This window comes from Stenella coeruleoalba (genome assembly GCF_951394435.1).
Source record: "Stenella coeruleoalba genome assembly, contig: scaffold_91, whole genome shotgun sequence".
In the NCBI taxonomy this organism is placed as follows: domain Eukaryota; kingdom Metazoa; phylum Chordata; class Mammalia; order Artiodactyla; family Delphinidae; genus Stenella; species Stenella coeruleoalba.
In genome coordinates this window covers 880,484-897,929 of record NW_027646130.1, presented here as the reverse complement: position 1 = coordinate 897,929, position 17,446 = coordinate 880,484, and the positions used below count along the sequence as shown (strand labels likewise).

General features: G+C 43.8%; 1 long non-coding RNA gene across 2 annotated transcripts; it reads left to right on the top strand.

Annotated features, from left to right (window-relative positions):
- The first annotated feature begins 680 nt into the window (after nucleotides 1–680).
- Nucleotides 681–16,562, top strand: LOC307181309. Of its 2 annotated transcripts, none has more exons than XR_013826400.1 (3): nucleotides 681–751; nucleotides 5,408–5,489; nucleotides 16,482–16,562. It is a non-coding gene; the product is annotated as an uncharacterized lncRNA (long non-coding RNA). The 2 variants fall into 2 exon arrangements; XR_013826401.1 differs by lacking the exon at nucleotides 16,482–16,562 and adding an exon at nucleotides 14,902–14,986.
- Nucleotides 16,563–17,446: the final 884 nt, after the last annotated feature.

Here is a 17,446-nt window from a genome sequence, read left to right as displayed (position 1 = left end):
CTTCCGCAGAAATTGCAAACTGGGCCAAACAGGAGGTTAAAGGGACTGACTCTCCAAGTGGGGAGAGTGTTAGTAAAGTGTCTGGAATGTTGCACCCGAGTACCAGGGGAGGAAAACTGAGACATATTTGAACACGTCTCCCGATCACATGGTTGATCATACTCTAGGTTCCACATGCATGTTTTAGCTGAAGGAAGAATACCTTAAACCTGGGTAGTTGAAACCCGTGGAATGGGTACCATGCAATATGACTTCAAAGGGTCTTCATTTGCTCACCGAACCTCTCCAATCCTATCACTGCTGCGTTTATGCCCCTGTACACATGCTTGATTCTCTTTCGGAGACATAGCAATCCATAGGTTTTAAGATACTTACTAGTCAGGTACATTCTTAGGCGTTTAATATGCGGTGTTGAGTCCATTTCGTTGAGCAAGGAGTAGCTCTTGTCTATTCCATATTTGACTTAAGGAACTTTATCTGTGCTCATTTCAATATCTGGTTTTATGCAGCACCCCAACTCACCTTTACACTTAAGCAAGCATAAGTTGGTTTTCTAAATTTGAGACCCTGTTCTGTTTTGGAATTCAGTTCCTGTGTAGCCAAGTTTACATTCCGTGTATTAGTGATATCTTATGATGTTTCTTTTTCTGTGTGACTTATTTCAGTTAGAATCATCATACCTGAATCCACTCATTGTGCTGCTAAGGGCCTGATGACACAGATTTCATTGCTGAGTGATATTGCTTTTTAAGTAAATACCACAACTTCTTTATCCATTTTTCACTTTCTGCGCTGTTGAACTTGTACTGTAAACGAGGTTCTTGTAAACAGAGCCGTTCCAAACTTTGGGGTGGCTGTGTCTTTTTGATTTTAATTTCCCTAAGCTATAGGACCATAAGTGGAAGTGCCCTAGGTTCTGTTGCTTTGTTTTTTAGATGTTTCAGGAAACAGCATATACTTCTCCCGAGTGGTTGTTGGCAATTTACATCCCGCCCATCAGCATAACAAGGCTCCCAGTTCTCCATGGCCTGTCCTGCCTTTCTGGATTTTACACTTTTTTCAGATGGCCCTTTTGACCGGGGGGAAGTGAGACTTCATTGTAGTGCAGATTTCCTTTGCAAGCTTGCTTGGTTGGCCAAAAAGGGCGTATGCGTTTTTTCCTGAATATATTCAGGAAAAAACGCATACGCCCTTTTTGGCCAAGTGCATCATTGTGGACGTTCTGCCTCTTTTCCGATGCTTTCAGTGCAATTCCAGTCTACCTCCTGAAATCGGTTTCCTGCAATTCTGCCCCGCTTTCAAGTCCTCTTGGCAGCCTTACTTCAGTCTATTTTTGGACGATAGCTGTCATTTATAACTCTGCAGGTTTGTGAATTACAGTGCCCCTGAGCTCCTTTGTTCAACTCGCTTTCTTTTGAGCTGGCCGCAACACCGCAGGATGGCTTCAGGCCCTAATCTGGTTCCGGCACGGCACGCTGAGCCTTTGGTTATTTCCTCTTCCTGGTGGGAAATGAGAGTTAAATTTGCCCGTCCAGACACCTCCAGCTAGTCTCTCATTGGTTCTCGCTATTCCTGTTCATCTTCCGCAGAAATTGCAAACTGGGCCAAACAGGAGGTTAAAGGCGCTGACTTTCCAAGTGGGGAGAGTGTTAGTAAAGCGTCTGGAATGTTGCACCCGAGTACCAGGGGAGGAAAACTGAGACATATTTGAACACGTCTCCCGTTCACATGGTTGATCATACTTGGGTTCCACATGCATGTTTTAGCTGAAGGAAGAATACCTTAAACATGGTTAGTTGAAACCCGTGGAATGGGTACCATGCAATATGACTTCAAAGGGTCTTCATTTGCTCACCGAACCTCTCCAATCCTATCACTGCTGCGTTTATGCCCCTGTACACATGCTTGATTCTCTTTCGGAGACATAGCAATCCATAGGTTTTAAGATACTTACTAGTCAGGTACATTCTTAGGCGTTTAATATGCGGTGTTGAGTCCATTTCGTTGAGCAAGGAGTAGCTCTTGTCTATTCCATATTTGGCTTAAGGAACTTTATCTGTGCTCATTTCAATCTCTGGTTTTATGCAGCACCCCAACTCACCTTTACACTTAAGCAAGCATAAGTTGGTTTTCTAAATTTGAGACCCTGTTCTGTTTTGGAATTCAGTTCCTGTGTAGCCAAGTTTACATTCCGTGTATTAGTGATATCTTATGATGTTTCTTTTTCTGTGTGACTTATTTCAGTTAGAATCATCATACCTGAATCCACTCATTGTGCTGCTAAGGGCCTGATGACATAGATTTCATTGCTGAGTGATATTGCTTTGTAAGTAAATACCACAACTTCTTTATCCATTTTTCACTTTCTGCGATGTTGAACTTGTACTGTAAACGAGGTTCTTGTAAACAGAGCCGTTCTAAACTTTGGGGTGGCTGTGTCTTTTTGACTTTAATTTCCCTAAGCTATAGGACCATAAGTGGAAGTGCCCTAGGTTCTGTTGCTTTGTTTTTTAGATGTTTCAGGAAACACCATATACTTCTCCCGACTGGTTGTTGGCAATTTACATCCCGCCCATCAGATTAACAAGGCTCCCAGTTCTCCATGGCCTGTCCTGCCTTTCTGGATTTTACACTTTTTTCAGATGGCCCTTTTGACCGGGGGGAAGTGAGACTTCATTGTAGTGCAGATTTCCTTTGCAAGCTTGCTTGGTTGGCCAAAAAGGGCGTATGCGTTTTTTCCTGAATATATTCAGGAAAAAACGCATACGCCCTTTTTGGCCAAGTGCATCATTGTGGACGTTCTGCCTCTTTTCCTATGCTTTCAGTGCAATTCCAGTCTACCTCCTGAAATCGGTTTCCTGCAATTCTGCCCCGCTTTCAAGTCCTCTTGGCAGCCTTACTTCAGTCTATTTTTGGACGATAGCTGTCATTTATAACTCTGCAGGTTTGTGAATTACAGTGCCCCTGAGCTCCTTTGTTCAACTCGCTTTCTTTTGAGCTGGCCGCAACACCGCAGGATGGCTTCAGGCCCTAATCTGGTTCCGGTACGGCACGCTGAGCCTTTGGTTATTTCCTGTTCCTGGTGGGAAATGAGAGTTAAATTTGCCCGTCCAGACACCTCCAGCTAGCCTCTCATTGGTTCTCGCTATTCCTGTTCATCTTCCGCAGAAATTGCAAACTGGGCCAAACAGGAGGTTAAAGGCGCTGACTCTCCAAGTGGGGAGAGTGTTAGTAAAGAGTCTGGAATGTTGCACCCGAGTACCAGGGGAGGAAAACTGAGACATATTTGAACACGTCTCCCGTTCACATGGTTGATCATACTTGGGTTCCACATGCATGTTTTAGCTGAAGGAAGAATACCTTAAACCTGGAGAGTTGAGACCCGTGTAATGGGTACCATGCAATATGACTTCAAAGGGTCTTCATTTGCTCACCGAACCTCTGCAATCCTATCACTGCTGCGTTTATGCCCCTGTTCACATGCTTGATTCTCTTTTGGAGACATAGCAATCCATAGGTTTTACGATACTTACTAGTCAGGTACATTCTTAGGCGTTTAATATGCGGTATTGAGTCCATTTCGTTGAGCAAGGAGTAGCTCTTGTCTATTCCATATTTGGCTTAAGGAACTTTATCTGTGCTCATTTCAATCTCTGCTTTTATGCAGCACCCCAACTCACTTTTCCCCTTAAGCAAGCATAAGTTGGTTTTCTAAATTTGAGAACCTGTTCTGTTCTGTAATTCAGTTCCTGTGTAGCCAAGTTTACATTCCGTGTATTACTGATATCTTATGATGTTTCTTTTTCTGTGTGACTTATTTCAGTTAGAATCATCATACCTGAATCCACTCATTGTGATGCTAAGGGCCTGATGACATAGATTTCATTGCTGAGTGATATTGCTTTGTAAGTAAATACCACAACTTCTTTATCCATTTTTCACTTTCTGCGATGTTGAACTTGTACGGTAAACGAGGTTCTTGTAAACAGAGCCGTTCCAAACTTTGGGGTGGCTGTGTCTTTTTGATTTTAATTTCCCTAAGCTATAGGACCATAAGTGGCAGTGCCCTAGGCTCTGTTGCTTTGTTTTTTAGATGTTTCAGGAAACACCATACACTTCTCCCGAGTGGTTGTTGGCAATTTACATCCCGCCCATCAGCATAACAAGGCTCCCAGTTCTCCATGGCCTGTCCTGCCTTTCTGGATTTTACACTTTTTTCAGATGGCCCTTTTGACCGGGGGGAAGTGAGACTTCATTGTAGTGCAGATTTCCTTTGCAAGCTTGCTTGGTTGGCCAAAAAGGGCGTATGCGTTTTTTCCTGAATATATTCAGGAAAAAACGCATACGCCCTTTTTGGCCAAGTGCATCATTGTGGACGTTCTGCCTCTTTTCCTATGCTTTCAATGCAATTCCAGTCTACCTCCTGAAATCGGTTTCCTGCAATTCTGCCCCGCTTTCAAGTCCTCTTGGCAGCCTTACTTCAGTGTATTTTTGGACGATAACTGTCATTTATAACTCTGCAGGTTTGTGAATTACAGTGCCCCTGGGCTCCTTTCTTCAACTCGCTTTCTTTTGAGCTGGCCGCAACACCGCAGGATGGCTTCAGGCCCTAATCTGGTTCCGGTACGGCACGCTGAGCCTTTGGTTATTTCCTCTTCCTGGTGGGAAATGAGAGTTAAATTTGCCCGTCCAGACAACTCCAGCTAGCCTCTCATTGGTTCTCGCTATTCATGTTCATCTTCCGCAGAAATTGCAAACTGGGCCAAACAGGAGGTTAAAGGGACTGACTCTCCAAGACGGGAGAGTGTTAGTAAAGCGTCTGGAATGTTGCACCCGAGTACCAGGGGAGGAAAACTGAGACATATTTGAACACGTCTCCCGTTCACATGGTTGATCATACTCTGGGTTCCACATGCATGTTTTAGCTGAAGGAAGAATACCTTAAACATGGAGAGTTGAGACCCGTGGAATGGGTACCATGCAATATGACTTCAAAGGGTCTTCATTTGCTCACTGAACCTCTCCAATCCTATCACTGCTGCGTTTCTTCCCCTGTACACACGCTTGATTCTCTTTTGGAGACATAGCAATCCATAGGTTTTAAGATACTTACTAGTCAGGTACATTCTTAGGTGTTTAATATGCGGTGTTGAGTCCATTTCGTTGAGCAAGGAGTAGCTCTTGTCTATTCCATATTTGGCTTAAAGAACTTTATCTGTGCTCATTTCAATCTCTGGTTTTATGCAGCACCCCAACTCACCTTTCCCCTTAAGCAAGCATAAGTTGGTTTTCTAAATGTGAGACCCTGTTCTATTCTGTAATTCAGTTCCTGTGTAGCCAAGTTTACATTCCGTGTATTACTGATATCTTATGATGTTTCTTTTTCTGTGTGACTTATTTCAGTTAGAATCATCATACCTGAATCCACTCATTGTGCTGCTAAGGGCCTGATGACACAGATTTCATTGCTGAGTGATATTGCTTTTTAAGTAAATACCTCAACTTCTTTATCCATTTTTCACTTTCTGCGATGTTGAACTTGTACTGTAAACGAGGTTCTTGTAAACAGAGCCGTTCCAAACTTTGGGGTGGCTGTGTCTTTTTCATTTTAATTTCCCTAAGCTATAGGACCATAAGTGGAAGTGCCCTAGGCTCTGTTGCTTTGTTTTTTAGATGTTTCAGGAAACACCATACACTTCTCCCAAGTGGTTGTTGGCAATTTACATCCCGCCCATCAGCATAACAAGGCTCCCAGTTCTCCATGGCCTGTCCTGCCTTTCTGGATTTTACACTTTTTTCAGATGGCCCTTTTGACCGGGGGGAAGTGAGACTTCATTGTAGTGCAGATTTCCTTTGCAAGCTTGCTTGGTTGGCCAAAAAGGGCGTATGCGTTTTTTCCTGAATATATTCAGGAAAAATATATTCAGGAAAAAACGCATACGCCCTTTTTGGCCAAGTGCATCATTGTGGACGTTCTGCCTCTTTTCCTATGCTTTCAATGCAATTCCAGTCTACCTCCTGAAATCGGTTTCCTGCAATTCTGCCCCGCTTTCAAGTCCTCTTGGCAGCCTTACTTCAGTCTAGTTTTGGACGATAGCTGTCATTTATAACTCTGCAGGTTTGTGAATTACAGTGCCCCTGAGCTCCTTTCTTCAACTCGCTTTCTTGTGACCTGGCCGCAACACCACAGGATGGCTTCAGGCCCTAATCTGGTTCCGGCACGGCACGCTGAGCCTTTGGTTAATTCCTCTTCCTGGTGGGAAATGAGAGTTAAATTTGCCCGTTCAGACACCTCCAGCTAGTCTCTCATTGGTTCTCGCTATTCCTGTTCATCTTCCACAGAAATTGCAAACTGGGCCAAACAGGAGGTTAAAGGGACTGACTCTCCAAGTCGGGAGAGTGTTAGTAAAGCATCTGGAATGTTGCACCCGAGTACCAGGTGAGGAAAACTGAGACATATTTGAACACGTCTCCCGTTCACATGGTTGATCATACTCTGGGTTCCACATGCATGTTTTAGCTGAAGGAAGAATACCTTAAACCTGGGTAGTTGAAACCCGTGGAATGGGTACCATGCAATATGACTTCAAAGGGTCTTCATTTGCTCACCGAACCTCTCCAATCCTATCACTGCTGCGTTTATGCCCCTGTACACATGCTTGATTCTCTTTCGGAGACATAGCAATCCCTAGGTTTTAAGATACTTACTAGTCAGGTACATTCTTAGGCGTTTAATATGCGGTGTTGAGTCCATTTCGTTGAGCAAGGAGTAGCTCTTCTCTATTCCATATTTGGCTTAAGGAACTTTATCTGTGCTCATTTCAATCTCTGGTTTTATGCAGCACCCCCACTCACCTTTACCCTTAAGCAAGCATAACTTGGTTTTCTAAATTTGAGACCCTGTTCTGTTCTGTAATTCAGTTCCTGTGTAGCCAAGTTTACATTCCGTGTATTACTGATATCTTATGATGTTTCTTTTTCTGTGTGACTTATTTCAGTTAGAATCATCGTACCTGAATCCACTCATTGTGCTGCTAAGGGCCTGATGACATAGATTTCATTGCTGAGTGATATTGCTTTGTAAGTAAATACCACAACTTCTTTATCCATTTTTCACTTTCTGCGATGTTGAACTTGTACGGTAAACGAGGTTCTTGTAAACAGAGGCGTCCCAAACTTTGGGGTGGCTGTGTCTTTTTGATTTTAATTTCCCTAAGCTATAGGACCATAAGTGGAAGTGCCCTAGGCTCTGTTGCTTTGTTTTTTAGATGTTTCAGGAAACACCATACACTTCTCCCGAGTGTCTGTTGGCAATTTACATCCCGCCCATCAGCATAACAAGGCTCCCAGTTCTCCATGGCCTGTCCTGCCTTTCTGGATTTTACACTTTTTTCAGATGGCCCTTTTGACCGGGGGGAAGTGAGACTTCATTGTAGTGCAGATTTCCTTTGCAAGTTTGCTTGGTTGGCCAAAAGGGGCGTATGCGTTTTTTCCTGAATATGTTCAGGAAAAAACGCATACGCCCTTTTTGGCCAAGTGCATCATTGTGGACGTTCTGCCTCTTTTCCTATGCTTTCAATGCAATTCCAGTCTACCTCTTGAAATCGGTTTCCTGCAATTCTGCCCCGCTTTCAAGTCCTCTTGGCAGCCTTACTTCAGTCTATTTTTGGACGATAGCTGTCATTTATAACTCTGCAGGTTTGTGAATTACAGTGCCCCTGAGCTCCTTTCTTCAACTCGCTTTCTTGTGACCTGGCCGCAACACCGCAGGATGGCTTCAGGCCCTAATCTGTTTCCGGCACGGCACGCTGAGCCTTTGGTTAATTCCTCTTCCTGGTGGGAAATGAGAGTTAAATTTGCCCGTTCAGACACCTCCAGCTAGCCTCTCATTGGTTCTCGCTATTCCTGTTCATCTTCCGCAGAAATTGCAAACTGGGCCAAACAGGAGGTTAAAGGGACTGACTCTCCAAGTCGGGAGAGTGTTAGTAAAGCGTCTGGAATGTTGCACCCGAGTACCAGGGTACGAAAACTGAGACATATTTGAACACGTCTCCCGATCACATGGTTGATCATACTCTAGGTTCCACATGCATGTTTTAGCTGAAGGAAGAATACCTTAAACCTGGGTAGGTGAAAGCCGTGGAATGGGTACCATGCAATATGACTTCAAAGGGTCTTCATTTTCGCACCGAACATCTCCAATCTTATCACAGCTGCGTTTATGCCCCTGTACACATGCTTGATTCTCTTTCGGAGACATAGCAATCCATAGGTTTTAAGATACTTACTAGTCAGGTACATTCTTAGGCGTTTAATATGCGGTGTTGAGTCCATTTCGTTGAGCAAGGAGTAGCTCTTGTCTATTCCATATTTGGCTTAAGGAACTTTATCTGTGCTGATTTCAATCTCTGGTTTTATGCAGCACCCCAACTCACCTTTCCCCTTAAGCAAGCATAAGTTGGTTTTCTAAATTTTAGACCCTGTTCTGTTCTGTAATTCAGTTCCTGTGTAGCAAAGTTTACATTCCGTGTATTACTGATATCTTATGATGTTTCTTTTTCTGTGTGACTTATTTCAGTTAGAATCATCATACCTGAATCCACTCATTGTGCTGCTAAGGGCCTGATGACACAGATTTCATTGCTGAGTGATATTGCTTTGTAAGTAAATACCACAACTTCTTTATCCATTTTTCACTTTCTGCGATGTTGAACTTGTACGGTAAACGAGGTTCTTGTAAACAGAGCCGTTCCAAACTTTGGGGTGGCTGTGTCTTTTTGATTTTAATTTCCCTAAGCTATAGGACCATAAGTGGAAGTGCCCTAGGTTCTGTTGCTTTGTTTTTTAGATGTTTCAGGAAACACCATACACTTCTCCCGAGTGGTTGTTGGCAATTTACATCCCGCCCATCAGCATAACAAGGCTCCCAGTTCTCCATGGCCTGTCCTGCCTTTCTGGATTTTACACTTTTTTCAGATGGCCCTTTTGACCGGGGGGAAGTGAGACTTCATTGTAGTGCAGATTTCCTTTGCAAGCTTGCTTGGTTGGCCAAAAAGGGCGTATGCGTTTTTTCCTGAATATATTCAGGAAAAAACGCATACGCCCTTTTTGGCCAAGTGCATCATTGTGGACGTTCTGCCTCTTTTCCTATGCTTTCAATGCAATTCCAGTCTACCTCCTGAAATCGGTTTCCTGCAATTCTGCCCCGCTTTCAAGTCCTCTTGGCAGCCTTACTTCAGTATATTTTTGGACGATAGCTGTCATTTATAACTCTGCAGGTTTGTGAATTACAGTGCCCCTGAGCTCCTTTCTTCAACTCGCTTTCTTGTGAGCTGGCCGCAACACCGCAGGATAGCTTCAGGCCCTAATCTGGTTCCGGCACGGCACACTGCGCCTCTGGTTATTTCCTCTTCCTGGTGGGAAATGAGAGTTAAATTTGCCCGTCCAGACACCTCCAGCTAGCCTCTCATTGGTTCTCGCTATTCCTGTTCATCTTCCGCAGAAATTGCAAACTGGGCCAAACAGGAGGTTAAAGGCGCTGACTCTCCAAGTGGGGAGAGTGTTAGTAAAGCGTCTGAAATGTTGCACCCGAGTACCAGGGGAGGAAAACTGAGACATATTTGAACACGTCTCCCGATCTCATGGTTGATCATACTCTGGGTTCCACATGCATGTTTTAGCTGAAGGAAGAATACTTTAAACCTGGAGAGTTGAGACCCGTGGAATGGGTACCATGCAATATGACTTCAAAGGGTCTTCATTTGCTCACCGAACCTCTCCAATCCTATCACTGCTGCGTTTATGCCCCTGTACACATGCTTGATTCTCTTTCGGAGACATAGCAATCTATAGGTTTTAAGATACTTACTAGTCAGGTACATTCTTAGGCGTTTAATATGCGGTGTTGAGTCCATTTTGTTGAGCAAGGAGTAGCTCTTGTCTATTCCATATTTGGCTTAAGGAACTTTATCTGTGCTCATTTCAATCTCTGGTTTTATGCAGCACCCCAACTCACCTTTCCCCTTAAGCAAGCATAAGTTGGTTTTCTAAATTTGAGACCCTGTTCTGTTCTGTAATTCAGTTCCTGTGTAGCCAAGTTTACATTCCGTGTATTACTGATATCTTATGATGTTTCTTTTTCTGTGTGACTTATTTCAGTTAGAATCATCGTACCTGAATCCACTCATTATGCTGCTACGGGCCTGATGACATAGGTTTCATTGCTGAGTGATACTGCATTGTACGTAAGTACCACAAGTTCTTTATCCATTTTTCACTTTCTGTGATATTGAACTTGTACGGTAAACGAGGTTCTTGTAAACAGAGTCGTCCCAAACTTTGGGGTGGCTGTGTCTTTTTGATTTTAATTTCCCTAAGCTATAGGACCATAAGTGGAAGTGCCCTAGGCTCTGTTGCTTTGTTTTTTAGATGTTTCAGGAAACACCATACACTTCTCCCGAGTGTCTGTTGGCAATTTACATCCCGCCCATCAGCATAACAAGGCTCCCAGTTCTCCATGGCCTGTCCTGCCTTTCTGGATTTTACACTTTTTTCAGATGGCCCTTTTGACCGGGGGGAAGTGAGACTTCATTGTAGTGCAGATTTCCTTTACAAGTTTGCTTGGTTGGCCAAAAAGGGCGTATGCGTTTTTTCCTGAATATATTCAGGAAAAAACGCATACGCCCTTTTTGGCCAAGTGCATCATTGTGGAAGTTCTGCCTCTTTTCCTATGCTTTCAATGCAATTCCAATCTACCTCCTGAAATCGGTTTCCTGCAATTCTGCCCCGCTTTCAAGTCCTCTTGGCAGCCTTACTTCAGTCTATTTTTGGACGATAGCTGTCATTTATAACTCTGCAGGTTTGTGAATTACAGTGCCCCTGAGCTCCTTTCTTCAACTCGCTTTCTTGTGACCTGGCCGCAACACCGCAGGATGTCTTCAGGCCCTAATCTGGTTCCGGCACGGCACGCTGAGCCTTTGGTTAATTCCTCTTCCTAGTGGGAAATGAGAGTTAAATTTGCCCGTTCAGACACCTCCAGCTAGTCTCTCATTGGTTCTCGCTATTCCTGTTCATCTTCCGCAGAAATTGCAAACTGGGCCAAACAGGAGGTTAAAGGGACTGACTCTCCAAGTCGGGAGAGTGTTAGTAAAGCGTCTGGAATGTTGCACCCGAGTACCAGTGTAGGAAAACTGAGACATATTTGAACACGTCTCCCGTTCACATGGTTGATCATACTCTGGGTTCCACATGCATGTTTTAGCTGAAGGAAGAATACCTTAAACCTGGAGAGTTGAGACCCGTGTAATGGGTACCATGCAATATGACTTCAAAGGGTCTTCATTTGCTCACCGAACCTCTCCAATCCTATCACAGCTGCGTTTATGCCCCTGTACACATGCTTGATTCTCTTTCGGAGACATAGCAATCCATAGGTTTTAAGATACTTACTAGTCAGGTACATTCTTAGGCGTTTAATATGCGGTGTTGAGTCCATTTCGTTGAGCAAGGAGTAGCTCTTGTCTATTCCATATTTGGCTTAAGGAACTTTATCTGTGCTCATTTCAATCTCTGGTTTTATGCAGCACCCCAACTCACCTTTCCCATTAAGCAAGCATAAGTTGGTTTTCTAAATTTGAGACCCTGTTCTGTTCTGTAATTCAGTTCCTGTGTAGCCAAGTTTACATTCCGTGTATTACTGATATCTTATGATGTTTCTTTTTCTGTGTGACTTATTTCAGTTAGAATCATCATACCTGAATCCACTCATTGTGCTGCTAAGGGCCTGATGACACAGATTTCATTGCTGAGTGATATTGCTTTGTAAGTAAATACCACAACTTTTTTATCCATTTTTCACTTTCTGCGATGTTGAACTTGTACTGTAAACGAGGTTCTTGTAAACAGAGCCGTTCGAAACTTTGGGGTGGCTGTGTCTTTTTGATTTTAAATTCCCTAAGCTATAGGACCATAAGTGGAAGTGCCCTAGGCTCTCTTGCTTTGTTTTTTAGATGTTTCAGGAAACACCATACACTTCTCCCGAGTGTTTGTTGGCAATTTACATCCCGCCCTTCAGCATAACAAGGCTGCCAGTTCTCCATGGCCTGTCCTGCCTTTCTGGATTTTACACTTTTTTCAGATGGCCCTTTTGACCGGGGGGAAGTGAGACTTCATTGTAGTGCAGATTTCCTTTGCAAGCTTGCTTGGTTGGGCAAAAAGGGCGTATGCGTTTTTTCCTGAATATATTCAGGAAAAAACGCATACGCCCTTTTTGGCCAAGTGCATCATTGTGGACGTTCTGCCTCTTTTCCTATGCTTTCAATGCAATTCCAGTCTACCTCCTGAAATCGGTTTCCTGCAATTCTGCCCCGCTTTCAAGTCCTCTTGGCAGCCTTACTTCAGTCTATTTTTGGACGATAGCTGTCATTTATAACTCTGCAGGTTTGTGAATTACAGTGCCCCTGAGCTCCTTTCTTCAACTCGCTTTCTTGTGACCTGGCCGCAACACCGCAGGATGGCTTCAGGCCCTAATCTGGTTCCGGCCCGGCATGCTGAGCCTTTGGTTAATTCCTCTTCCTGGTGGGAAATGAGAGTTAAATTTGCCCGTCCAGACACCTGCAGCTAGCCTCTCATTGGTTCTCGCTATTCCCGTTCATCTTCCGCAGAAATTGCAAACTGGGCCAAACAGGAGGTTAAAGGCGCGGACTCTCCAGGTGGGGAGAGTGTTAGTAAAGCGTCTGGAATGTTGCACCCGAGTACCAGGGGAGGAAAACTGAGACATATTTGAACACGTCTCCCGATCACATGGTTGATCATACTTGGGTTCCACATGCATGTTTTAGCTGAAGGAAGAATACCTAAAACCTGGGTAGTTGAAACCCGTGGAATGGGTACCATGCAATATGACTTCAAAGGGTCTTCATTTGCTCACCGAACCTCTCCAATCCTATCACTGCTGCGTTTATGCCCCTGTACACATGCTTGATTCTCTTTCGGAGACATAGCAATCTATAGGTTTTAAGATACTTACTAGTCAGGTACATTCTTAGGCGTTTAATATGCGGTGTTGAGTCCATTTCGTTGAGCAAGGAGTAGCTCTTGTCTATTCCATATTTGGCTTAAGGAACTTTATCTGTGCTCATTTCAATCTCTGGTTTTATGCAGCACCCCAACTCACCTTTCCCCTTAAGCAAGCATAAGTTGGTTTTCTAAATTTGAGACCCTGTTCTGTTCTGTAATTCAGTTCCTGTGTAGCCAACTTTACATTCCGTGTATTACTGATATCTTATGATGTTTCTTTTTCTGTGTGACTTATTTCAGTTAGAATCATCGTACCTGAATCCACTCATTATGCTGCTACGGGCCTGATGACATAGGTTTCATTGCTGAGTGATACTGCATTGTACGTAAGTACCACAAGTTCTTTATCCATTTTTCACTTTCTGTGATATTGAACTTGTACGGTAAACGAGGTTCTTGTAAATAGAGTCGTCCCAAACTTTGGGGTGGCTGTGTCTTTTTGATTTTAATTTCCCTAAGCTATAGGACCATAAGTGGAAGTGCCCTAGGCTCTGTTGCTTTGTTTTTTAGATGTTTCAGGAAACACCATACACTTCTCCCGAGTGTCTGTTGGCAATTTACATCCCGCCCATCAGCATAACAAGGCTCCCAGTTCTCCATGGCCTGTCCTGCCTTTCTGGATTTTACACTTTTTTCAGATGGCCCTTTTGACCGGGGGGAAGTGAGACTTCATTGTAGTGCAGATTTCCTTTGCAAGTTTGCTTGGTTGGCCAAAAAGGGCGTATGCGTTTTTTCCTGAATATATTCAGGAAAAAACGCATACGCCCTTTTTGGTCAAGTGCATCATTGTGGACGTTCTGCCTCTTTTCCTATGCTTTCAATGCAATTCCAATCTACCTCCTGAAATCGGTTTCCTGCAATTCTGCCCCGCTTTCAAGTCCTCTTGGCAGCCTTACTTCAGTCTATTTTTGGACGATAGCTGTCATTTATAACTCTGCAGGTTTGTGAATTACAGTGCCCCTGAGCTCCTTTCTTCACCTCGCTTTCTTGTGACCTGGCCGCAACACCGCAGGATGTCTTCAGGCCCTAATCTGGTTCCGGCACGGCACGCTGAGCCTTTGGTTAATTCCTCTTCCTGGTGGGAAATGAGAGTTAAATTTGCCCGTTCAGACACCTCCAGCTAGTCTCTCATTGGTTCTCGCTATTCCTGTTCATCTTCCGCAGAAATTGCAAACTGGGCCAAACAGGAGGTTAAAGCGACTGACTCTCCAAGTCGGGAGAGTGTTAGTAAAGCGTCTGGAATGTTGCACCCGAGTACCAGGGGAGGAAAACTGAGACATATTTGCACACGTCTCCCGTTCACATGGTTGATCATACTCTGGGTTCCACATGCATGTTTTAGCTGAAGGAAGAATACCTTAAACCTGGAGAGTTGAGACCCGTGTAATGGGTACCATGCAATATGACTTCAAAGGGTCTTCATTTGCTCACCGAACCTCTCCAATCCTATCACTGCTGCGTTTATGCCCCTGTACACACGCTTGATTCTCTTTTGGAGACATAGCAATCCATAGGTTTTAAGATACTTTCTAGTCAGGTACATTCTTAGGCGTTTAATATGGGATTTTGAGTCCATTTCGTTGAGCAAGGAGTAGCTCTTGTCTATTCCATATTTGGCTTAAGGAAATTTATCTGTGCTCATTTCAATCTCTGGTTTTATGCAGCACCCCAACTCACCTTTCCCCTTAAGCAAGCATAAGTTGGTTTTCTAAATTTGAGACCCGGTTCTGTTTTGGAATGCAGTTCCTGTGTAGCCAAGTATACATTCCGTGTATTAGTGATATCTTATGATGTTTCTTTTTCTGTGTGACTTATTTCAGTTAGAATCATCGTACCTGAATCCACTCATTATACTGCTACGGGCCTGATGACATAGATTTCATTGCTGAGTGATACTGCATTGTACGTAAGTACCACAAGTTCTTTATCCATTTTTCACTTTCTGTGATATTGAACTTGTACGGTAAACGAGGTTCTTGTAAATGGAGGCGTCCCAAACTTTGGGGTTGCTGTGTCTTTTTGATTTTAATTTCCCTAAGTTATAGGACCATAAGTGGAAGTGCCCTAGGCTCTGTTGCTTTGTTTTTTAGATGTTTCAGGAAACACCATACACTTCTCCTGAGTGTCTGTTGGCAATTTACATCCCGCCCATCAGCATAACAAGGCTCCCAGTTCTCCATGGCCTGTCCTGCCTTTCTGGATTTTATACTTTTTTCAGATGGCCCTTTTGACCGGGGGGAAGTGAGACTTCATTGTAGTGCAGATTTCCTTTGCAAGTTTGCTTGGTTGGCCAAAAAGGGCGTATGCGTTTTTTCCTGAATATATTCAGGAAAAAAGGTATACGCCCTTTTTGGCCAAGTGCATCATTGTGGACGTTCTGCCTCTTTTCCTATGCTTTCAATGCAATTCCAGTCTACCTCCTGAAATCGGTTTCCTGCAATTCTGCCCCGCTTTCAAGTCCTCTTGGCAGCCTTACTTCAGTATATTTTTGGACGATAGCTGTCATTTATAACTCTGCAGGTTTGTGAATTACAGTGCCCCTGAGCTCTTTTCTTCAACTCGCTTTCTTGTGACCTGGCCGCAACACCGCAGGATGGCTTCAGGCCCTAATCTGGTTCTGGCACGGCACGCTGAGCCTTTGGTTAATTCCTCTTCCTGGTGGGAAATGAGAGTTAAATTTGCCCATCGAGACACCTCCAGCTAGTCTCTCATTGGTTCTCGCTATTCCTGTTCATCTTCCACAGAAATTGCAAACTGGGCCAAACAGGAGGTTAAAGGGACTGACTCTCCAAGTCGGGAGAGTGTTAGTAAAGCGTCTGGAATGTTGCACCCGAGTACCAGGGTACGAAAACTGAGACATATTTGAACATGTCTCCCGATCACATGGTTGATCATACTCTGGGTTCCACATGCATGTTTTAGCTGAAGGAAGAATACCTAAAACCTGGGTAGTTGAAAACCATGGAATGGGTACAATGCAATGTGACTTCAAAGGGTCTTCATTTGCTCACCGAACCTCTCCAATCCTATCACTGCTGCGTTTATGCCCCTGTACACATGCTTGATTCTCTTTCGGAGACATAGCAATCCATAGGTTTTAAGATACTTACTAGTCAGGTACATTCTTAGGCGTTTAATATCCGGTGTTGAGTCCATTTCGTTGAGCAAGGAGTAGCTCTTGTCTATTCCATATTTGGCTTAAGGAACTTTATCTGTGCTCATTTCAATCTCTGGTTTTATGCAGCACCCGAACTCACCTTTACCCTTAAGCAAGCATAAGTTGGTTTTCTAAATTTGAGACCCTGTTCTGTTCTGTAATTCAGTTCCTGTGTAGCCAAGTTTACATTCCGTGTCTTACTGATATCTTATGATGTTTCTTTTTCTGTGTGACTTATTTCAGTTAGAATCATCATACCTGAAACCACTCATTGTGCTGCTAAGGGCCTGATGACACAGATTTCATTGCTGAGTGATATTGCTTTGTAAGTAAATACCACAACTTCTTTATCCATTTTTCACTTTCTGCGATGTTGAACTTGTACTGTAAATGAGGTTCTTGTAAACAGAGCCGTTCCAAACTTTGGGGTGGCTGTGTCTTTTTGATTTTAATTTCCCTAAGCTATAGGACCATAAGTGGAAGTGCCCTAGGTTCTGTTGCTTTGTTTTTTAGATGTTTCAGGAAACACCATACACTTCTCCCGAGTGGTTGTTGGCAATTTACATCCCGCCCATCAGCATAACAAGGCTCCCAGTTCTCCATGGCCTGTCCTGCCTTTCTGGATTTTACCCTTTTTTCAGATGGCCCTTTTGACCGGGGGGAAGTGAGACTTCATTGTAGTGCAGATTTCCTTTGCAAGCTTGCTTGGTTGGCCAAAAAGGGCGTATGCGTTTTTTCCTGAATATATTCAGGAAAAAACGCATACGCCCTTTTTGGCCAAGTGCATCATTGTGGACGTTCGGCCTCTTTTCCTATGCTTTCAATGCAATTCCAGTCTACCTCCTGAAATCGGTTTCCTGCAATTCTGCCCCGCTTTCAAGTCCTCTTGGCAGCCTTACTTCAGTCTATTTTTGGACGATAGCTGTCATTTATAACTCTGCAGGTTTGTGAATTACAGTGCCCCTGAGCTCCTTTCTTCAACTCGCTTTCTTGTGACCTGGCCGCAACACCGCAGGATGGCTTCAGGCCCTAATCTGGTTCCGGCACGGCACACTGAGCCTTTGGTTATTTCCTCTTCCTGGTGGGAAATGAGAGTTAAATTTGCCCGTCCAGACACCTCCAGCTAGCCTCTCATTGGTTCTCGCTATTCCTGTTCATCTTCCGCAGAAATTGCAAACTGGGCCAAACAGGAGGTTAAAGGCGCTGACTTTC